This window comes from Sciurus vulgaris (genome assembly GCF_902686455.1).
Source record: "Sciurus vulgaris genome assembly, chromosome: 4".
Taxonomy (NCBI): Eukaryota; Metazoa; Chordata; class Mammalia; order Rodentia; family Sciuridae; genus Sciurus; species Sciurus vulgaris.
This window is the reverse complement of record NC_136464.1, coordinates 148644253-148668575: the sequence shown is the minus strand read 5'-3', so window position 1 is coordinate 148668575 and position 24323 is coordinate 148644253. Positions and strand designations below refer to the sequence as shown.

Here is a 24323-nt window from a genome sequence, read left to right as displayed (position 1 = left end):
TTGTGTGATCTAAAGCAGAGGATGCTAGAACCTGTGGTATAGGATAGTCCCAGAAAGGAATGGTCTATTCTGTCAGGTTCATGGAAGGGAAGATTCCAGCAAAGACTCCTGCATCCCAGTCTTCCTGGGTCATCAAAACAAAAGCAGACTAGAGAATCTATAATCATTCTTTTTCTAGAACTGTAAGCATCTTGAAATTGATGTCACCAAGGGTTCATAGCACAGAAATGTTGGCTATTTGCCCAGAGTCCTACGAAGAGTTTGTGGCAAGGCCAAGACTGGGAAAGAATGTTCATGATCCCGATCTGGAGCTCCTTACATCAGACACAGTTGCAGGGCTGAGTTGCCTTACAGAGTTAATGAACTCAAATATGCCTGCTTTTTTCACCCAAAACAGGACTTGAAAAATCACCAGCAGTTCTCAGCTTGAACCTAATTTTTGAGCAAAGGGAAAGAACTATTCTGCAAACACTCTTCATTCTCCTCACAGCACATGATGAGCGCCAGGGCTCTCTGCAGAAGTCCCTTATGGTAAAAGCAAAACAAAACGTAGTGCTCATTCCAATAAACTTGCAGTCAACCCTAGCCCAGAAGCAAAATCCCATGCAGAGAATACAATCCCTTGTTCCTCACAAATCTAAAAGGGAAAGAGATTTGTGAGTAGAGCTTTCAGCTATGCGAATAGACCATTGTTCATTAGGCATCTGGCTGTAAATTCTACTTTAAAACTTGTTTTTTTTTCCCACTAAAACCTTGAATTTTTTTTTTCTTGTGTACCTATTAATAGTAAAAAGGAGAGTTCCAAAAACAGAAAGGAAATGTATAGGAGGAGGGAGAGAGAAGGAGAAGGAGAACAGGAGGGGAAATGCACAGTGGAACTCCAGTGAACCTGTAGCTAATGACATCTGCACTTGGCCAACTCCAGTTTGGCCATACCCTATAAAAATGCCACATTTAAGAGTTTAATGAACCTTGATTCCTTGTCAGATTAGCAAACTTTTCACTATCTGACTGTAAAAGTTCTAATACTTACATCTCAAAGGCTCAAAGTTGAGCCAGATGGGCATCGTAGAAACAGGGGCAATTACACAATACCTCATCTGCTTACCTTCTGGATTCCAGAACTGCAGTTGGGAGCTGGGGTAGATGGCTAGTTGTGTCCCCAGATCTCTTCTCCCAGTTACAGCTGAGCACATGACTGTCCAGGTAGTTACTTTGATTTCTATCTTCTCTTGTAGCTAGGTTAAAGCAGTGACTAGGTTCTGACCAATGAGACGTGATCTGAAATGACACGCGGCCACTCTTGGATTTTGCCTTTAAAGAAGTTGGGTGTGCATTCCCCAGATCATTTCCCTCTTTCCAGTGCCTACAAAATGATGAGAACTGGAATAGTCACTTTGGATCCAGAAATGGAAGCCAGGTGTAGAGAATGTCAATGCCTTCCTGCCAAACTTTGAGTCATTCACATCTGACAAATAAAAGGGAAAAATAAATTTCCATCTGATTAAACCACCACATCATGGACTTTCTTTGTTACAGCAGCTTACCTCTACCTAAATTAACTATCCTATGAATTGGTGTCAGGGTCTCGTCTGAAGACTCACACAGAGACTCAATCTTGACCATTGGCCTTGGGAATGGAGAAAGAACTATGTCAGCTTTCAGAGAAGTTATAACATGAAGTATTCATTTCTGATGTCTGTACTAAAGTAATGCTGAAAAAAAATCAACATGTTATTCTTTATGAAACAAAATATTGAACTTAATCAACTTGGACAACAGCAAGATAATTCATTAAAATATGGGCTATCTTCTTATGTTCTTATTCCAGAAAGGATTTAAAGTGAGACCACAGGGGTGAGAATCATGCTTCTATACAATGTGTGTGTGTGTGTGTGTGTGTGTGTGTGTGTGTGTGTGGGCACATGCATGTGCCCCACTGACTTTAGTCTGTAGCCAAGTGATCCTTTTATTTAAAAGTAGTTTGTCCTTTGCTGTTTAATACCAGGTAGGAGCCATTATTAAATGAAGCACATTTGAAACTACGACTCTCCTTTAATTAATCATAAACGTCAGTAAGATGATAGAAACAAGTGACACTCTCCAAGTTATTACATGAATACAGTTGAAATCTACAATCGTAATTCCTATAGTTAATTTTTCCTGGAAAACCCTAATAAAACTTTTAATTTGCTAGTTTTCTAAGTATTTTAAAAATAGTTCCAGACCCTAACCACATGATGCTTAGAATAATTTATTCTGTTGCCTCCCTATTTTTACACTGATATTTTCTCTTTTATTTTGAAAAATTTAAAACTTACTAACAACCTAGATGCCCTTCAACAGATGAATGGATAAAGAAACTGTGGTATATATACACAATGGAATATTATTCAGCCATAAAGAGAATAATATTATGGCATTTGCAAATAAATGGATGGAATTAGAGAATATCATGCTAAGTGAAATAAGCCAATCCCCCCCCAAAAAAACAAAGGCTGAATGTTTTCCCTGATAAGTAGAGAATGATATATAATGGGGGCAGGGGAGGTGGGGAGTGAGAGAAGAGTGGGAGAACTTTAGATCATGTAGAAGGAAATGAGGGGGGGTATGAAAAATGACATCATTACCTTATATACATGTATGATTACACAAATGTTTTATGAATCTACATCATGCACAACCATAGAAACAAAACAGTGTACCCCATTTGTGTACAATGAATCAAATGCAGTCTGTAAAAAATTTAAAAATAAAAAATAATTTTTAAAATAAATAAATAAAACAAGTTGAAAGAATAATATAATGCAGACTCTTTGCCTAGCTTCACCAATCATTAAAATTATTGCAAAGTTGCTTCTTTCATTCACTCTTTCCCTGCTGAGACATTTGAAATTAATTGTAAGGCTTCATTTTTAACAAAACAAATAAATAATGGCCACAAAATAACATCAATTGAGAAAAAGTGATTCTTTGAAAATTCTGATTATGGCTATTTCTGAATGGTAAGACTATGTTGATTTTTTTCCCTCAATGTTTTCCAAAATTTCTAGAAAAGCAGACTTGAAAATTTATACTTCCTTGAACTAAAAATTATACCTGGAAGTTTGATTTAAATTTATTACCACTATATGTTTTGCACCTATTTCCATTTTGTTAAAGTGGACAGTACCAGAGTACACAGGGTATTCAGTTATATCAAGAGGATGGCAAAAGGTTTATACCAACCAAAATGTGACACAGTATTTGTCTTGTTTCCAACTGAATAGACACCCCCACTATCTTTCAAACCTTTGACAGACCCTTTGGGGAGCTGTAGCTTATAGTGGCCTCTTTTGAAAGGACTCACCCACCTTTTCTCTATCATCATCTGTCTTAGTCTGTTTTCTGTTGCTATAGAAGAGTAATGGACCCTGGATAGTTTATAAAGAATATAGGTTTCTTTGGGCTCACAGTTCTAGAGACTGGAAAGTCCAAGTGTATGGTACTGGCATCTATGTGGCTTCTGGTGGGGACCCTGTACGGCTTCAGCTCATGGAGGAAAGCAGAAGGGCAAGCCGGTGCATGCAGAAGAGACAAAAGATGAGGATGGCCTTGCTTCGTAAGGAACCACCCTCAAGGTTTTGTTTAAGACCAATATTATTTGCAAAGAACTATGACTGGTTTTGCTCAAGGCAAAGTCATGTGCTACAAATTTTAAAATTTAAAATTATAAAAATGTCTTTCCCTATAAAAGTCTGTCCATTTGGTGTTTTGATTCATAGAGAGTTTCTCTAATAAAGCGTTTCCTCAGTGCTGACTGGGTATCAGAGTCACTGTTACAAACATTTAGTGGCCTGATGCCCATCCCAGACCTGTGGAGGCATTGCGTGTGTGTGTGTGTGTGTGTGTGTGTGTGTGTGTGTGTGTGTGTGTGTAGAGACTCTTCTTATCAAGTTACACATGGTATTATGCAAGTTTGAGACTCATAACCCTTGGCCCATGTTTCTGTTCCAAAGTTAAGGAAGAGGCCTCTGTAGATGCCATGCTTGCCTTCTCAGTCCACAACTAAATAGCAGACTTATTCAATAAAGTCTTGCTGAACAACTGAGTATAGGAATGCCAGTTCTTTGAAAAACAAAACCAAATAGAGATGGTGCTGTAGATTGAATATGGTTTGTCTCCTCTGAAACTTTTTTTTTTTTTTTTTTTTTTTTTGTACCAGCGTTTGAACCCAGGGGCACTTAACCACTGAGCCATATCTCCAGCCCTATTTGTGTGTTTGATTTTGAGACAGGATCTAGTTAAGTTATTGAGGTTAGCTTTGAACTTATGATCCTCCTGCCTCAGCCTCCCGAGTCACTGGGATTACAGGTGTGCACCACCACATCTGGCCCCTCTGAAACTCTAGTTGAAGTTTGATTGCCACTGTGGTGGTTTTGGGAGGTGGGGTCTCTAAGAGATGATCAAGTTACTAAGAGTAACTTGCCTTTTTCACCAAACTGTTAATTCTCCTGAACCTTCCCCATGACTAATGCTGGTCATGCAGAATTGTAAGAATATCGCTCAAATCACCCTAATTGTGAACTGGTGGTTTATCCAAGAAACATCAATAAGGATTAAGAAAGACAAAAAAAAAAAAAAAAGACAAAAAAAAAAACATAACCTGAGCTCAACTCCAGGGGGTCTTATTCAGACCAGGCATCTGCATTTTAACTACTCTTCTGGGTGATTCTCCTGCAGGGTCATTCTTTAAGAAATGCAGCATCCAATTCATGAGTATGAGATGTGACATAATTAGTTTGAAGGGAGCTTAACTATCAATCAAAATGTATCACTGGCATTGTTAGATGTGGCCACATTACTAATTAAAATGTTACCAAAAATTTTACTGGAAGGCTGGCTCAGGTGATGTTACAACTATTTCTTTGAAGGTTCCAGTGGATACTTAAGCCTTCCTCATTTACCATCTAGCCTCTGTCACTGGGACTATCTTCAAGACAGGGGACATAAAAAAATTAGTAAGTCAAATCAGGCAGCTCTATTCAGAATGTTTTAGTGAGAATATCTAGTTGCAAGACAATTTTTCTTTTTACAAAGTACATGTGTATCCCAGTCTTACGCAAAAGCAGGATGAAGATAGGAAAATGTTAATGCAATGCGTTATGTGATTATTCTGTGTCAAACATGACTAATGCTGGATCAAAAGTTAGAAATGAAGAAAAACAAGATTTTAAAAATGAGTGACTCAAAAATCATGAAAAATGAAAATAGGAATTAGTGGCACAAGTAATAAAGAGATTGAGTATTGAGGCTTACCATTGTCACTGTGTTCTGGTTTTCTTTGCACCTACTTGATGATTTCTATAAACTTCTCAGGCAGAATCATTCTTTTAATTTTGTTTCTTGCTATCTGCTTGCAAGAATAATGAGGTTTTTTAAATCATATTAGAGAAAAGTAAGCTACTGAACCCGACTTCAGGTCTTGTCTGACATAATGTCAAAGACCACGTGCAAGGGGTTAGTGGTATCTGCACTCTGCAGACAGCCCCTCATGGTGTCCCTGAGTGTCAGTCAAAAGGGTTACTCTGTAGGAGTTCGGAGAAGCTTGGCAACCTCTGAATACCAGGGTGGGAACAAGGACCCCAAGGGCAGCATAGCTATGACCAAATGTGCCCTGAGCACCTCACATTTGCAAGAGGTCCCCTTTAAAGTGCTAAGGAACTTCTCAATAAGGATTCAAGCAGTGATGTTCCCGAAAGACACTCAGAATTTTCAGTTCATGCTGACCCTCCCATTTTATTTTACATGCTTGATGACTTTAGCCTCAAAGCTGAGGTGACATCATGGGAAAGAATACTGCTCAACTAAAATTGCTGAGACTGATATCATGATTTGTAATTGGAAGGAGAAAGCCAGAGTCCCTTCTCATTGTCTCCTTCATGTGGCATCCTGCCTGCATACTGTCTCCCTTTCCTTTGCATGCTGCCACCTTCCATGCCACAACAACTCATGGGCCCACTTGTCACCCTGTGGTAGGCAGCCTGAAGGGGGCTGGACTCTATCACTTTCTCTACTTTCCTCTCAGAACACTAAGCTATCTTCCCACACACTCCCCAAAACCAAAGGAATGAAATGAAAGCAAACGATGCAGGAATCAAGAGGAATGCAAGACCACCTCAGGTTTTGGAACTAGACAGCTTTGGGTTCCAATTCCAAAGGTCACTACCAGTGTGCGAACTCCTTCAGCTCACATCAACTACTTGAGCCTCAGCTTCCTCATCTACCTTGAGATTTAAATAAAGCAATGCATTCAAGACCTTGAGCAGAATTCTAGCAAGCTCTCAACACTAGCTCTCAGTGAAATGGAGATAGCAATGATCATCTGAGTCGTGGTGACTATGGAGGCTGATAAGAAGTTTTATCATGTACTTTCTTGGGTTTTCCACAAAGAAAAAAAAAAAAAAAAAAAGAACAGAAAATTCTTATTACCTGGAGGTGAACCTTAAACCAATAGTTGGCTCGCAGGATTCTAGATATTGGTAGACCTGATGGGCTTATAGAACAAATCCTTGATTTATTTGTAGTACCTTGTTCTCTTCCAAACTCTTCCATTTCAATGATGCTTCTCTGAAGAAAAAATCATCACTTGGTTTGTAACAATGTCTATACAGTCACTTGCTAGAGGAACCAAAGACAGGCCAGCAATCCTGGATTCTCTTGCAAGGCTGAGAAGTCACCAATGACATCATCTAGATGGCCGCCACCCCTCACAACCCCCAGGCTGCTAGAGTTGAAAGGGTCCTCGGTTTCTCTTCCTTGGCTGTAGATGGAAAATTCAGTTTCCATGGGGTTGGGGAGCGCAGGGGGAGGATGTTGCCAAGAAAGGGAGTCAGCAGAGAGAGGAGGCAGGCACGCCAGCTATTCATGCTGCTGTGACTTGCCACGTACAGTGTGGGCATTGTTTGCAATCACGTAGGAATTGTCCTGCCCAGCCTTCAATCATATTAGCTGCCCGGCCATTTTTCCACATTAATCATTCAAACTGACATGAGTAAATAATACCACATGTGGTTGTGATGACAGTTGTCTCCATAATGTATTCGTCTCAAGGTACTCGTGGTTTTACTGGAAAAAAAAAAAGTGTGAGTGAATGACTTTAGAAAAATCTGCAGGCAGGATAGCTGGCTGTCTATGAGGAGCACCAGAAAACCAGTGAACAGGCTGGGAGGCTTTGGGGACAGGCCAGAGTCATGCATTATGCTCTCAGCACAGTGAGGTCTTATGGGTTGGAGGCTTTGATAAGACACAGGGGGAAAAAAATTATCGGAATCCCTGTCCCCTGCCTGTTTGACATGAGTACATACAGATGCACTCCCTATCCTGTCTGTCCTTTGCATTTTTTTTTGCACAAAATTCAAGCAATCTTTGTTGAAACTGTACATAATCCTCTAGACAAATATAGCTTTCCTTCCCTTCCTTCCTTCTTCAAATATTGAGCACATGGTTTGTACCTAGTTCTGTCCTAGATACAGAAGAAAGACATATCCTTGTCCTTGAGGAGACAGAGGATGACCCGACTGGACTGGGGGAAGGGGGAAATACAAGCCTGCTGGGATTCTCACTCATACTATGAACCATGTACTTCAGAATCAAATCCCATCCCAGGTGAATGTTATATATGAAGAATTGAAAAAAATTTTAGACATCCTTATGGGAGGGGCATAGTGCATGTTCAAATAAGTTGCCTAAATGTTCAATATATTGATCAAGGTCAAAATAATCTTTTCCAGTGGCTCACTGGAGATTTGGTTGAGGCAGAGCTTTGGAAAGTGTTTCTGAACCTGACCATCTGCATCACCTAGAAGCATGTTTATAACCTTCCCCCAGAACTGTCAAATCTGTATTGATCAGAGACCTGGGGAATCTGTTTGGTAAGCTGTGCAGAGCTGGTCTTAAGCTGGCATGCAGGGTAACCACACTGGCTTTGCTAAGCCTGTCCACTAATCTGTAAGAATTGACTGGGAAGCAAGGAGGCTGAAGTTAAGCTTAGCCACGTCCTCCAGTCAGTGCCACCGTCATGGGAGAAAACCTGAGGCATTAACGCTCTGCAAAGAACCATTAGTGTTTGCTCCCTCGAGAGTATTTTTTGAGGGGTGGTATTGGGTATTGAACCCAGGGACAGTCTTTCACTGACCTACACCCCCAGTCCTTTTTTTTTTTTTCATTGTGAGTCAGGGTCTCACTAAGTTGCCCAGCTGGTCTTAGACTCCTGCCCCACCCCCTGCCACAGTAATTTGAGAGAGGGAGAGAGGCCAGCCCTGTGCAGTGGTGGGCTTCCAGCATGAGGCACAGGGGTCAAGAGCTATCAGCTTTCTATCTCGCAGCTAGAAGAGGCCATCTATTCTTAGCCTCCACCCAGTGAGAACAATATGCCTGCTGGACAGCCATCAGACCATGCAGGAATACATGCAGACAGAAAGCTCAGGACCTCCAGAGGGAGCCTAGTCCATGTCTTACAGTTCTTGCCCATTAAAAGAAAATGGAATGAAACTTCTCATGTAAGTTCTTGTAACTTCTCCCTTGCTTTTCCTGCTGATGTTTTGGAGAACACACCTAATTTTTCCTTCAAATATTTGAAGTCCCTTATTGATGCTCCAAATATTTTATCTTCAGTCAAACTTTTAGGCCTTTCCATGAATTCTTCTATGTCAAGGATTGAGATGTTTTTCAAAATTTCTGTATGTTATGGTTCCTTTTACTAATAGTACACACACACACACACACACACACACACACACACACACACGTCTTCTCTTGGCCATAAGTATAATTGACTCATGGTTGTTTTAAAAGGAAGTCTCCTGTAATAGTCCAGGCAGTGGTCTCTGAGGAGGTGGAGAAACTGGGGTCCCAGCCGCTGTCGTCAGCGTCAGGGTACACTGGGGAAGGAGGCCAAGGTTCTCCATGCCTCTTTTCATAAGTCTAGTAGTCACATGGCATTACCTCTCTTTCTCTGCAGAAGGGCTGGCAGTCTTTGTTACAAGAATGTTACAGGGCTTAGACCTTATTTCTAGATTCTGGATTCTGGCCATTCAGAAAAAGGAGCTGAATAGATCAATCAAGTGGTTACTTTCCTACCCAGGCTCTGCAATGAGCATTAGCATTTGGGGGCCCTCTGATAGTAACCTCTCATCTGCACACAGCCTATTCCCTGGTGGCTCCTTGTCCTCTGAGCTGGGACAAGATGGGGACCAGAAGCAAGGTGGGGTGAACAGTCACACCGTGAGCCACAGCCCACATTTCTGACATGGTTGCTCCTAGAAAAAGGAATAGGACAGATGCACTCTCTCCTTGCCTTCCCTCGCTTCCCCGCCACATCACAGTGTTGGCCATATTTGAATGCAAGGACACGAGGCAGCTCACACAGCCGGGGGCAGAGCCAGCATCTGTTTTCTGTGTAGCTCGTGAGGCAGGGAATCTGAAAATGGGTGACCCCATTTGACTGCTCACAGGTATTACCTCACTCCTCTACATCAAAACTTTTGCCTTGGGTTTAGAACTAAGGGGACCCCCGCTCAGAGGATTGGGTACCAGAATCATCTGGGGAGGTATTTGAAAATATTCCTGGCTTGGGGAAAGGGAGTGGGCTCGCCTGGAGATTCTCTGTGCTCTATATATGGCGTTGTGGTGAGGGCGAGTGGAGGTTGCCAAATCTCCCAGCTGACTCTTCCTTGCTGAGAACCACCGTTTAGACGGTACAATGAGCCAAGTCTAAACTTAGCTGTCGCTCATTTATGTCAAGCCACACAATAAAAGTCTTGTCATCACCAGGGCTAGAAAGCCTTGCAGTGAAGCAAAAACAAGAAGGCACCTGGGATTATCTCCCTCCATCAAATGTGCCTCTTTCTTTCTCTACATTTTCGTTATTCCCTCAGCTCAGTATGTTTCCCATGCTGCTAGAAACATGGCTGCCAAAGTTTCTTTCTTTTTTTTTTTTTAATTAGAGCATCCTAGTTATACATAGAAATTGGGTTCATCCTAACGGAATCATACATGCATGGAATTTGATTACATATTCCTACCCCTTTTCCTTCCCCATCTCCCTCTCTCCATTCTCCTCCTTCTACTGATCTTCCTTTTGCTCGTTTATTTATTTATTTATTGGCTCTTTCTATCTATACATAAAGGTGAGATTCCCTTTGGTATACCTACATATGCACATAGCATGATTTAACAAAAAATCATTCTACATTTTCTCTCCTTTCCTGTCCCCGCTCCCTCCCTTCTGTTCTACTGATCTGCCCTATATCTTTATGATATCCTATCCTCCCCTCCTTCTTTATTTTTCTCTAGCTTTCACCTATGAAGGAAAACATTTGACCCTTGATTTCCTGAGACTGGCTTATTTCACTTAGCATGATGTTCTCTAGTTCCATTCATTTACCAGCAAATGCCATTATTTCATTCTTCTTTATGGCTGAGTAAAATTCCTTTGGATATATATATATATATATATATATATATATATATATATATATATATATATATAAACACACACACACACACACACACATATGTTCATTCACCTATTGACCGGCATCTGGGTTGATTCCACTATTTGGCTATTGTGAATTGTGCGGCTATAAACATTGAGGTGGCTGTACTGCAACAGTATGCTGATTTTAGTTCTTTGGGGATAGCTGGGTCATATGGTGGCTCCTCCTAACTTTTTGAGTAATCTCTGTACTGCTTTCCAGAGTGGTTGTACTGGTCTGCAGTCCTACCAACAATGTATGAGTGTACCTTTTCCTCCATGTCTTCACCAGCGCTTATTATTTGTGTCCTTAATAATTGTCTTTCTAACTGGAGTGAGATGAAATCTTAAGGTAGTTTTCATTTGCATTTCCCTGATTGCTGGGGATGTTGAACATTTTTTTCATACATTTGCTGGTCATTTGTGTTTCTTCTTTTGAGAAATGTCTGTTTAGTTCTATTGCCCATTTGTTGACTGGGTAATTTGGCTGTTTTGGTGTTAAGTGTTTTGAGTATTTCATATATTATGGGTAGTAATTCTCTGTTGGAGGAGTACCTGGCAAAGATTTTCTCCCAATCTGTAGGCTCTGTCTTCATATTCTTGATCATTTCTTTTGTTGTGCAAAAGCTTTTTAAATTGATGGCATCACACTTATTGATTCTTGCTTTTGTTTCTTGAACTTTAGGGGTCTTGTTTAGGAAATGGGTGTCAGCACCTACATGACAGTGTTAATTCTATGTTTTCTTCTAGCAGCTGAAAGATTCCTGGTATAATTCCTAAGTCTTTGATCCATTTTGATTTGACTTTTATGCAGGGTGAGAGATAGGGATCTAATTTCATTCTTCTACATATGGGTATCCAGTTTTCCCAGCACCATTTGTTAAAAAGGCTGCCTTCTCTCCAAAATATATTTTTGGCACCTTTGTCAAATATCAGATGTCTGTAAGTATGTGGGTTTGTCTCTGTATCTTCTGTTCCATTGATCTTCATGTCTATTTTAATTCAAATACCATGCTGTTTTTATTGCTATAACTCTGTACAATAATTTGAGATCATGTATTGTGATGGCCCCTGTATTCTCTTCTTGTAAAGAATTGCTTTGACTATTCTGGGTCTCTTATTCTTCCAAATGAATTTAAAGATTTTTTTTTCGATTCTGTGAAGAATGTCGTAAGTATTTTGATGGGAATTGTACTGAATCTGATGATATCGCTTTTGGTAGGATGGCCATTTCACCCCACTGTTTTACGTGTCTGATTGTGTAGCTCCTCTTCCACTGAAGGACTGAAGATTTTCTCCAGCAACAGTTTGAGCTAAGACTTCACTGTATGTCTCCTCTTGATTTAGGGTCTCAGCAGTTCCTCCCTATCCAGGCTAGACAGGGAAAGATAATGAGTTGCAGTGGTGAAGCAGCCATTTTTTTTCATGAGATGAAAGGCTTGTTAATGAAGCCCTTTGGGCTATGCATGGTAATGTGGAAAAATGGAAAGAGACTGAGTCCCTGATGGTATTGTTATAGAGCCCTAGACTGCCTAATCTGGAACTCCTAATTGTGTTATATTTTTATTCTCTGTTTAAATGACTGTGGTCAGGGTTTTGTTTATGTTTTTGCATTGTTTGGGTTTTTTGTTGTTTTTTTTTCACCTCGGTCATTCATTCAACAAAACTTTTATTATTTACTTTGTGCTAGGCATTATTCTAGACAACATGTTTCTTCTGGAACTTACATTCTAGTTAGGAAGGAAAATAAAACAGCAAGTTACTCATATAATGTATCAGATAATCGTTAATGCTAACAAGAAAAAGGAACCCAAACAAGAGTTATAAAAAGTATAAAAGTCAGGGTTTGGAGTGAAGAGGAGGTTATGATCTTAGAAAGGGTGGCCAGGAAAGTCATGATCAAAAAAATAACATTTTGAATCAAAATGCAGTTTATAAAAAATTAAAAGCTAAATAAAAAAATAATAATAATAAATGAATTTTTAAAAAATAATATTTGAATACTGACCTAAAGGAGAAGAGAAAGGCAGTGTTGCAGCTATCAGGGGGAAGAACATTCCAGGACAGAGATCCAAAGTGCAAAGTCTAGGACAGGAGGATGTCTGGTATGTTTGAAGAGCAGTATAGAGTCCAGGAAAGAGTGAAAAAAGAGTGCTAAGGAAAATGAGGAGCTACAATATGGAAGATCTTGTTGATCATCTGAAGGACTTGGGCTCCTGATCCAGGGAATGTGGAAGAGCCATTGAAGGGTTTTGAATGGAGAAGTGACTTGACCTGATTTACCCTTTGAAAGGATCCCTCTGATTGCCATGTTGAAAATAAGCTGAAGGTTGCTGAGGGCGGAAGCAAGGAGGTCCATTCTAAGGGTATGGAAGTAATCTATGGAGAAATGATGGCAAGTTGGACTGGCAGGGAGGAGCCCCGGGATTCTCAGTGTGATGTGAAGGTAAGGCCTGAGGACTTGCTGATGGAGTGAAAGTGGGGGGTGTGGAGAGGAGCCAACAGGGACTTCAGAGGCTTTGACTGCAGCCAACGGGGCAGTGGGTTCCCATGTACTGATTCTGAGAGGACTGCAAGAGGCAGGTCTGGAGGGAACAAGGTCAGGCACTGTAGAGACACGCTTACAGCTGTTTGAGGAGTAGCTCTAAGATGGCAGCTGGCGTTGGGCCAAGAGGTGGCACATAATTAGTGTTAACATGGCGTGATCTTTCCTGACCTTTTGCCTGATTGGTTGATATCTCTTCCACGCTCATGGTCAACACATGTTCCTCATTCTTTCTTAATTGATACCGTGGCACGTGCTCCTATCGTGCTACTTAATCCTAAGCTGATTGGCTGCCTTAGTGTATATAAGACATTCTCTTCCTCCGGGAGAAGCAAGCACCTCTGAAAGAAAGCACCTTCCTCTAAAAAGCACCTCTGAGAAGAAGCACCTCAGAGAAAAATACAGAAGTTGTTTATTTGCAGTCCACCTCTGATTCTTTCCCGCCATCTCCTTGCTGCGGGCGGCAACAAGGCACTCAGCTCAGTGCCAGAGGAGTGAGCCTGGAGGATTTGCCCTGCCCTCTCCGAATCCAATTTATTCTCTCTTACGTTTCCAGTGAAATCTCCTCTTCCACCTTTGTTTCCAGTGCTGATCAGAGTGTTGCTGCACGCCTGGGAGCGCTGAAATGAAGACCCGTCTAGCCTTTCATATTCTACTGAACTAAAGCAAGAAAACTGCCAAAAATAATTTAGCAGTGTTTCAATTAAACGGCAAAAAGGCTTCTTTTTGTTCAAGAGTTCCCAATGAAGTCATTTTCATAGAACATTTTAAAACCAATATAAAGACTCCCTGATTTTCCACAGTCTCTGAGGAGTGGACAGCTACAAGGTGGGCATCGAAGATGACCTTCCTCGTGTGATCTGTTCTTACAGATGGGACATCCTCACTGTGCTTTTCCCTAGCATTGTTTGATTCTAACTAAATCCAGCAAACTCTCATTTATGGATGAGGAAACTGAGGCTTGGAATGTTGAGGTCCCTCGAGAAAGTCATCGAGTTAGAAATCAATAGAAGCAGAGTTTTAATTCTTATACAGACTCCAGTTCGATGTCTCATTCTATTATATATTATACTCTTTATCCCTGAATGAGGTTGAATTTGTGAAGTCGCAATAAGACTTTTAAGAAGAAACTTATAAGACTCATTTCTAGGGGGATGGTGTGGAAGGATTGTTGCATTAGTCAGTCTTTTGGTGCAGTGACAAAAATATCTGACAAGAACAACAAAGAGGAGAAAAGGTTTTATTTTGGCTCATGGTTTCAGAGGCTTCAGTCCTTGCTTGGCTCACTACATTTCTTTGGGCCTGAGGTAAGGTAGAGCATTTTGGTGGAAGAGTGTGGTGAAGAAAAACTTCTCAGCTCATGGCAGCCAGGAAGCAGAGGAGAGCTGGGAACCAGATCTAGTCCCCAGGAGCACACCCCCAGGGACCTGCTTCCTCCACTAGGGTTCCCACCACCTCCCAGTAGCCTGTTTAGTTATAAATGGATTAATCCACTGATGAGGTTAGAGCCCTCATGACACAACCCTTTCCCAAAGACCCACCTCTGAATACATGGGACCTTGGGGGACATTCCAGATCCAAACCATAACAGTTGCTTATGTCAGCTGTACTTCAAGTCCTATTTCTCTGTGACCCAGTTAGCACAAAAACCTTATTGTTATTATTATTTTTTGTACCAGGTATTGAACCCAGGGGCCGCTTAACCCCTGAGCCTCATCCCCAGCCCTTTTTATGTTTTATTTAGAGACAGGATCTCACTGAGTCGCTTAGGGCCTTATTACATTGCTGAGGCTCGTTTTGACCTGGCAATCCTCCTGATTCAGCTTCCTGAAAAGCTGGGATTACAGGTGTGCACCACCGCATCCAACCACTAAAACTTGTTTCAAAGGAATGTGGATTGATTTGAGTGAATAAAACATAAAGCAGAATGAAGCCCAAAAAATGTCCTTCACACAAGAGCTGCTGGGTTATATATTACAAAGTTTCTCCAGGGTCTTCGTGAGGAAAACTTTGAGCCCTCCTTCTTAACTCCTGAGTCTCCTTCCATTTGACCAAAGCAAAGCAAATCCTCTCTTACCTCCTTCTTCTTCCTCCTTGGCTCCTGCTCTCATTGCAGCAGTGGTTGGGGGAGAGATTATTCCAGATCAACTTTGAAGGACTTCAGTTTAGCTTGTCCATTTTGGCCTGGCTCAAAGCACCCTAACCTATTGTATATAGGACACTGGGAGATAAGGTTAACAGTTGGCACCATGTGGAAAGGAAAGAAGCAAGAATCTTGCTTTTGTCCCCACTGAATCATATAAGATCACCCCTGCCCCATTGCAAATTGCCTGCCTCACTTGTTTTCATCATTCCCAGAAATCTTGAAATCTCACCTCTGGGCAAACTCTGCATTGAGCCTTAGGGATTGTCCTGTCCTCTGCTCGTTTACAAACCCATGGATGTGTTTTAACAAGGAAGAGGGGGAGGCTGTGAGCTTTGCACCAAGGGTACAACAATGCCCGGGCTGTGCCAGTTTTTTGTAAAGGGAGTTTTACTCAAAATGTACTATGAATGTTTCAAAAACAATGAGAGTTAGAAATAACAAAAGGCAGATGTTGGCTTGTTTTGTGAGAAATGGAATTAGAAAATGAGATGCTCGAGGACCCTGCAAATGTAACCTGAGGCAAAAATACTCAGCATTGGCTTTCTGCCCTCTTGGTGCCCACGGCACGCCCTGGAATTAGGTTAGGAGCCCTGCCATGAGAAACACTGAACCATCCAATCCTTTCCAGGGCACTGGAGGGAGCAAATTAATATTTCTCAAATTTTACTCTAAAATAGTCACAACTACATGAATCCCAGGCAACAGGGATCATTTTGAAGATGTGCCAGCATAACCTTTGTTTTGGGTATTGTCTTATGGACACATTACTCCTGCAGGAAAAATTCCAGGTGTCCTTTTCACACCCAGTCACAGTCTCCCTCTGGGCAGGGTAATGTAACACAGCATGTACTGGACATGGAGTCAGAAGGCTTAGGTTGGAGACCCTGCTCTGCCTGATCCTGCTCTGCCTGTCCCTGCCCAGCTGCTGATCCTGGGGTCATCTTGGGCAACCATTCTGGGCCATTGTGGGCCTCTCGTCTTTATTTGTGAAATGAGGGAACTGGGCCATGATCACTAAAAACACATCTCCACCAGCTCCAAGGCTCTCCCTTCTTCATTAGTCACTGTATCTGCTTTTATTTTTCTAGTTCAGATTTTCTCTCCTTTTTTATGAGGGGAATAGATGAGAGGAAATGGAAGTAAAAACCTTTAATTGTTGATTTTTTTAATTTCTTATATCAAGAATTTGGATTTTTCAGGACATTTTAAATTAAGAACTCCCTATAGCACATCATCATGGTGTCTTTGCATTCAGCAAAAAAATTATTAAAAAATATTTTATTGAACTGCCAGTTTGTACATTTATTGACATACACATATATATATAAACTGACATATACATATATATACACACACACACATATATATATAGTTTAGCTAGGATTACCATTGGAAATTACTTAAATTGGTACCAAATATACATCTTCTCTTGATTATCTGGGATTTGTAGATAATCTCAGCAAAGGAACATCACAGTTTTCCTAACTATATTGGGATCTGCCTCATATCATGTCTCTCTAGCAAATGGCATTTCCAGGCTCAGTCTTCCCCTGTCGCTGAATGGACAATCCTAGGAAAGAACCACTTTCCTAGTGAAATTGGAAATGAACTTCCTTTGGCAAGAGCACCAGGGCAGGTGGGCTCCACCTCCTTTTACTTCATCTTCACCCCAAGGGGAAACGGGAAAATTCACGAGCTACACTGTTTACTTACCTAAGAACTTCCCTTTTACCATCCCTCCATCTGGTTTACGTTCGCCTTCTGAATTGCTGCTTTTACAGCACAAGACTGCCTTTGTGGAGAAGCAGCCACAGGTGTGTTATGAGAGAGTGGAAGAAAAGGCACATCTGTGTGTAAAAACGCGACAGGGCAGAGTGTGAATTTGGCGTGCACAGGTGTCCCTGTAGTGGAAGGCATGAAGACCCCGTGTGCTCGGTGGATTCCTCAGGAGAATATATTCACATCGTATTTAAGAGCCCTTGGCTGAGAAATCTAGGCACCATCTGTGAACACATTCCTTCCAACAGAGATGCAGTGTGACCGCTTTGATTCCTAAGATAGACAGAGAAAGTGCATTTCAGAAAAGGCACTTGGAGGAAATTTGAGACCTGCAGATGACGCTGCCTTAGCAATAGTCACCTTGTTATGTTCTCTCCCTAAATAGTGTGTTAGACAAAGTCTGAACTTCAGACCAGCCAGACTGGATTGGAAATTCAGCAAGGTCTTCCTCACTGCGAGGACAGCGTGTGATTCACTAAACTTCTCCAAGTCCCTATTTCTTTATCCACAGATGCTGACTAACGATGCCCAACTCACAGGGAGATGGAGAGAACTCATTGTGGAGTTGTTTCGCCTGGTGCCTAATGCCTGGCGCCTGGTAGGCACCCAGCGAATGCTAGTTCCTGTCCCATAAATGCAATTCTCAGATCAGATTAAATGGAGAAGGGAAAAATTCTTTCCATATGTTCAGGTAAATAATTGACAAGGTTCAAATTGCCTTCTAATTTGCCAACAGAGGCTTTGACCTTGTGTCCTTTGGCATGGTGAAGTTGCTTAAGATGTTGCAGCTGCACGTGTTGGCTTTGAGCGGGCCTTCCCCAAGAACACTGGAAGGACTGTGCACCGCTTCTAGGACACAGAGACACTTTCCTGCCCTGCTTCCAGCAGGCCCTGAACTCCAAGCTGTTTACTTAGGAATGGTGTTAAAGCTGGGCAGCTTCCCAAGTCTATCTGGACTGATCCCTGTTGAGTGCAGTGGCACTTGAGATGGACTGCTGACCAGGGTGTGCTCCAGGGCAGGGAGAATATAAGATAGAAGCATCTTTGTGGGAAATAGAAAACCAGGACCTTTGTTTCATCAGCCCCAATAGAACAATCAGCTCAACTAGACTCTGGTAGAGGAGGAAGATTTGCTCTCTGCTTTTCCAAGACATCACAGTATTGTTGAAAGAGAATGAGCTTAGAAGTCAGAAGTGAGTTCAAATTCCACAGCTGTCACTGTGATGTAGGAGGAGGGAGAGGAGGGAAGGAAAAAGAGGAGAAGGTGGCTAACTCCTGAGTCTGTTTCTATTTTTCTCAATAGTGATACCAAAACCTAGTCATTGTGAGAATTCATCAGGAAGTCATTCCACACCATGCCAGGCAAAGAGGAAATAATCAATAAATGTGTTTCACAAAGCCCTAAGTACTCAGGATAGGGACTCATCTGAGGCATGTTTTTGAACAATGTGCTACTTGGCCTGTTGGCCATGATTGGCAGACTTCAAAGGAGAAATTGCTGGACTACTTAGCCTGTTGGCCATGATTAGCAGATTTGAAAGGAGAAATCACTCCGTGCTGACATTTGGAGGGAGAAGGTCATTGAGGTAGAGGCACGCACCCCCCCACTGCAAGAAACAGTAATTAACAGCTAGTATTTCCTGATGTAAAAGGCAGATCAGCCCCCCTAGATGGCTTCTTAGATGCATCTCTATGGGCTTCCTTGGTGGGTACTCTGGCTTGACTCCCTTGCATACCATCTACACTCATTCTGGCATTTTCTTCCTGTAATTCACAGTTCACAAGACTAAATACTATATTTCCCAGACCCCTTATGGTTAGCAGTCATATGCAATGTAGATTGCAGTAATCATACACACTACTTGAAACTTAGATCTAAAATTTAATTACATGGTGTCTTAGGTTAGTTCCCTGGAAACAAATTCTGAGGCAAAGATTTACATATGAAAGGTTTATAAGGGTCTGACCTCAGGAAAAATACCCAGAAGGAAATGAAAGAAACAAGATTGGGTGGAAGGAAAAGTTGAACTTCCATGTGTGTATAAGAAACCTCAGTCAATCCCCATATGGAGCTTTGGAACTGGGAATGCCATTCAGGGTTGTCTCCAGTCAAGGCAAGTGGTACCATTGTATCATATCCTCTATCTAGTAGTCATTGAATGTGGGTGACCCCCAGCTGTAGAACAGACTTTGGATAAGGCAGCTCCTATTGGTCAAGGGCAAATTCTAGATAAGGGTAAAATTGTTAGCATCAGCCTCCCAGCAGCTGAGAGAATGGGTGCCTGGGCCCTGAAGGATGAATGTGGGTCCCCAAAGTCCATTAACTGACTGTGTTGCTTGGACCCTCCTGCTCAGACTATATTGACCCATCTGCAAGTAACTTTCTAGGGTTCTGGAAGATCTCTTTTCCTGAGAAAAATTGCAAAAGAAAAGTTAGTAAATGAACCTCAGCCTCCACAAATGCAGCTGATTTTAAGCCTGCAGACAACACGCCTGGTCTTCCTTCCCTACTGCCCATTCTGGGTTCCCTTCACTTTTAGGTAACAGCTCTGCTGCTCTGGGTAACTCACTAGTGTGGTGACCAAACCTTCACCTCTGAAGGCTAACTCCTTGGTCAGCAGGATCTTTTCAGGTTGTGCTACTGTGTTTGTCCATTTAGTGTTAAAAGAAGCACAGATTCTTCCTAAAGGATGCCAACCCCAGGGATCACCACTAGAATAGACCTGTATCTGGTTGCATCTTTTATGTAACAGGTCCCTACCTCCTCCTGGTGATCAGGGCCAATTGTTCCTACCTGTATGGTGACTCCTTTCCTTGAAAGCTGGTCTTTTGGCATGATGAGCCTAGAGACTAAAATTGCCAGGATAGGAAACACAAATTCCACCAAGTGAGCCATTGGGAATGATGGAAGTTGAGCTACTTTTACTTCTAACCCTGATTTCCTAGGTACCTGTGCTCTATTTACTAGTATCAGAATACAATATAATGTTGATTGGTTTCTGATAAATTGTGTCCTAGAAAAAATAAATCCCATTGGTGAATGAAGCTTAGACTTTTTCCTCCTCTATCAGCTGATAGTAAGGAACTCACCATGTGGCCACAGGTGGACAGGAGAAATATGAGAGTGGTATGAGGTTGGATTAGGGTCACCTATTTGTGTAACTCCTTTGTACCCATCCCAGATGCACCCCTTCCAGCTGACAATAGATTGCTGCTGGGCCATCCAACCACATGACTTGATGGATTTGACAGATGGACAGTTCAGAATAGGTGGTCACTTGATGCCCTATGGTCAGGGCCCAGCGGCATATAGGAACTGTGTTTCAAATGAAACACACAGGATAAATTCCATCCATTTTCCAACAAAATGGTAGCATTTTATAAAACCCATATAACATTTATAATGGTGTTCTCCAAATTTCCCTCTGGATGAGGTTGAAAAGTTTTCTGAAATTCTTGTTAAAGATCTCCCCAGTTCCATTCAATCACAATATCTAGGGGGACAGGCTGGGGCAGCTGTATGCTTCGCAAGTGCTTGAGATGATTCTCATCAGAGAAGTTAGGAAATCAAGCCCTTTGCTATAGTATTCTCTCTCTCTCTCTCTCTCTCTCCCCCCCCCCACCACCCCATACTTATTATAAGATAACAAGTCTTAAAAATGCCCTGAATCAATGGCCCAGATAGATTCCCTACATGGGTTAGCAGGTTGAATGGGCAACAAGTACTAGTTAAACTCAATAAAGACTCAATATTCAAACTAAAGAAGGAAACTGATGTTAGCAGAATCTTATTAAACAGAGTGAATGATAAAGCTATGTGAGCAGATTAAAAGCAAGGGTGCTGCAAGGTTATGAAATTCACACACACACACACACACACACACACACCAGTGCTAATCCATGACTTTTCTCTTTAGTCTAGACTCTTAGCAATCTCTGATTTTTCCCCATTGAGAAATTATTCTATGGAAATGCACTTTGCTGGGCTGTTTTCTTTGTTGTAAAGGCACAAGTGTGGCTCAACAGAAATGAATGACTATGTTACACAATTACTTAAATATAAGTCTTTAGCAAAAATGAAATGACTTCAGGCTTTTCATCAAATACCAGCTCACAGCTCAGTAAATAATGGCTTGTGTCAAATTTGTTTATTAGCATGGGTAATTTGTTCTTAACTAGACATATTTTATACTTGAAGTAATGTTTTACTAGAACTACATAAAGCAACTGTGCAATTGATAATAAATATGTCACTACTGGTAAGTAATTAATTCCTATGAAGTTAATTAAAACCATACTAGCACCGCCTAGAGTGTAGGAAAAGAATATATAAATAAGTAAAGTGAACATAGTCAAATTGCAGATGGTGTGAAAAAGGCAACAATGAGAGAATTAATGACCTGGACACAGTGTGTTTGTGTGTGTAATCACATTCATCAAGCACCTGTATGATACACCTGACATTGTTTCAGGTCCTTTCTTCAGAACTCTTGAGGTATTGAATTCAGTTGTTCAGTTACCTTTCAACAGGAACTGAAAGGCCAAGGAGCTTATGCAATGCACATCCTTCATTAGTGATGGAACTGAGATCTGAAGCCAGGTAAAGTCAGGCTTTTCTTACCAGTGTTTAGTATAGTGTCATGCAAGCACAGGTTTTAGGATCAGATGTACCTTAGCCTGCGTTCTGCATTAGACACACACCAGATATATTATCTTGGTAAAGCAACTGAATATCTCTTAGCTTTAATAATAACTGCATCTACTATATAGGATTGTTTTAAGAATTGAATATGTGGTAAGTGCCTAGCATATTGCCTGGCACACATTAAGGACTAAGTTAGCTAACATTATGTTATCTCTGGGACAGCAGTGCACAGTGAATAATCGATACATTAAGAAATGAGCATTATTTTCACATATGGTTTAAAAGAAGATATTTTCCTCTGTACTAGTTTAGGTACATATGGACTGAATCTAACTAATACTTCACTTACATACAGACTACAGAGATTCTGGGACTGTCTTATTTTCATGAGATTTTATTATTTTTGCAAAATATGTTTTATTTAATTCAACTCAACACCATCATTTAAGCACCTGTGTGAGTTCTTTGCATTAAGAAGCTTATTGCCTTAATGACTGGGTGTAGAGTAGTGGTGGAGGACAGAAGAGGAAGAAATGGGAAGTCTCCTGAAGGAAAATAAATAGTGCTTCGGGCTGAAAGAACATTCCAGAGGGCCTCACCTCACCTTTACAGCACCAAACAGCTCTAGTCAGCTAGGAATCCTGCTTCACGAACTAGTGGAAAGATGCATGACATTGAGTATAGGAAATGGAAAGGTGACATTTAAGAAGGAAACAGAGGAGATGAGGAAGAGTGGACCAGGCAGAGAAGTGTGATAGACATCAGAGGTGAAGATGAGGAAGAGCCTGTGGCCTGGCACTTCAGAAATGGGAAGTAATTCCAGAAGGCTGGAAGGTGTGCGGACTTGGGGGTTAGCATATAGAGAAAAAGCTGTGCTAAATATATGATGCTACATAGGTCTGGAAAGAGTCTTGAAGACTCTTGTACACTCTTTTTTTTTTTAAAATGAAAAATTAGAATTTTTATTCTATGTAATATAAAATAATATGCATAGATTTCATACATAATTTCTTAGTTTTTACTTTAGTTAAAAGAAAGACAATGAGGAAAAAGGTTTATAAATCTCAGTCCCTTTTATAAAAAGTTACTATTGAAACCAACTGTTATGTACATGTACAACCATCAACTCTGAATAAAATATGAATTATACCCAAGGAATAGGAATTAACCTAGATGAGCTCTGGCTGCTTTTTTAAAAATGCATAATTACATCATAGAACACTGTGTCATCTAAAATATGCCACAAATTTGAAAAGAAACTCCTGCTTCCATAAGAAAACAATTCTCTTTCCATAATTGTCTTCCAATATAAAAAAAAACTTCACAGACTGGTTTACCTTTATCAAAGGTAAAATGATTCACTGCTCCATTTGTATGGATTATCTTGATCCTCAGTAGTTCTTAAACACAAAATAAAATTTTGCATGAACTTTCAACTGTTTAGGTTGTCAAAATACTAATACAAAGTGTATTCAACTAGCAGAAGTTCATGGGCTAAAGAAAAAGGAATTGAATATAAAATGTTCACCAACTTTATCCTTTCTAATTTTACACAGCTTCAGGTTACTGAGACCTAATTGGTTTGTTGTGCCTAATCATCACGAACACAGCTCCATCTTTTATCTTAACACTCCTCCTCAAAGCCATCTTTTGTTTGGCTCTTCATTTTGCGACGTATAAGATCACTTCGTCCAACTTCAATCATTTGTTCTTCCCAAGATTTCATTTCATTATCATAACGGATTTTATCATCTTTAGCAAGTTGAATATATACTTGCTTTTGAGAACTAGACAGATTTTTCCAAGTTTCATTCACAGATTTCAGCTTTGCCATGGCAGATTTTAGGGCATTCATCCTCAGGAGAGTAAAACAGAATTACTCTGTGAAAACCAGGTACAGTTGTGTACAATGGTACTATGCAAAAACCAGAGAGTTTGAGCAGGTGGTACAGCTCAGTGGTAAAGTGCTTTTCTAGCATGTGTGAGGCCTTGGGTTCAATACTCTGTGATGAACCATCCTTAACTTCTTGGAAGCTTTCAGATACAAAAATGTTATAAGCTGAGAGAGGTCTTTTTGGTTTTCCAAGCATTGTTAACTCTCTCTTTTTTATTAAAGCTTTCTTTCTTAAACGTTTTTGCATGATTTCTTTTTCCAAAGATATCATTTGACTTGGAGTTAGCTGTTCCTGAATTCTGTTTATCTCTTCTTTGTATGCCTGCCAGTCTGCCTTATAAGCATCTTCATATATTTTTTTCTGTGACTCAGGAAGTTCCCTCCATAGCTCCGCAATTCTTCTAATTAGTTCTGATACTTTCAGATCTGGGTTCTGAGCTTTAAATATGGGTAGCTGTTCTTTAGAAAATCGAAGGTATGAACTCATAGGTTTCTTTGGATAACTACCCAAGGTGGATGAAAACCACTTCGGAAAATACACGAAACTTCCCCCGGCCTAGGTGAAGGCGAGAGATTCTGGGGGCTACTTATCAGAGGACCGCGAACTGGTGCTTTAAGGTTGGCCGGCAGGAAGGGGGCGGGAGTGGAGGGTGGCAGGAAGCAAGGTGCGAGGTACTAAAGATATAAGGCCTGGTCTTAAATCCACAGATTTGGCAAGACCAAGATCTGAATCACAGGGCCAGCTTGGCTCTGACCTCCTGAAGGGTGAGCGCAGACGATTTCCACAGCCGGAGCACA

At 41.0% G+C, this 24323-nt stretch overlaps 1 long non-coding RNA gene and 1 pseudogene across 3 annotated transcripts in view; both read right to left on the bottom strand.

Moving 5' to 3' along the window:
- The window catches only part of LOC306660497, a 44360-nt gene extending 37431 nt beyond the window's left edge, over window positions 1–6929 (bottom strand). Inside the window, exons 1-2 of one of the 2 annotated variants that reach the window (XR_013763650.1) lie at window positions 6472–6929; window positions 1109–1468 (exon numbers count right to left, since the gene is read on the bottom strand). This is a non-coding gene — a long non-coding RNA (uncharacterized lncRNA). The remainder of the gene's footprint in view (window positions 1–1108; window positions 1469–6471) is intronic. The other variant, XR_013763651.1, reaches the window with a different exon arrangement.
- Window positions 6930–22632: 15703 nt separating this feature from the next.
- On the bottom strand, window positions 22633–24090 carry LOC306659477 (transcription factor A, mitochondrial-like; annotated as a pseudogene). Its single transcript has one exon. The product of its transcript is annotated as a transcription factor A, mitochondrial-like (transcript).
- Window positions 24091–24323: the final 233 nt, after the last annotated feature.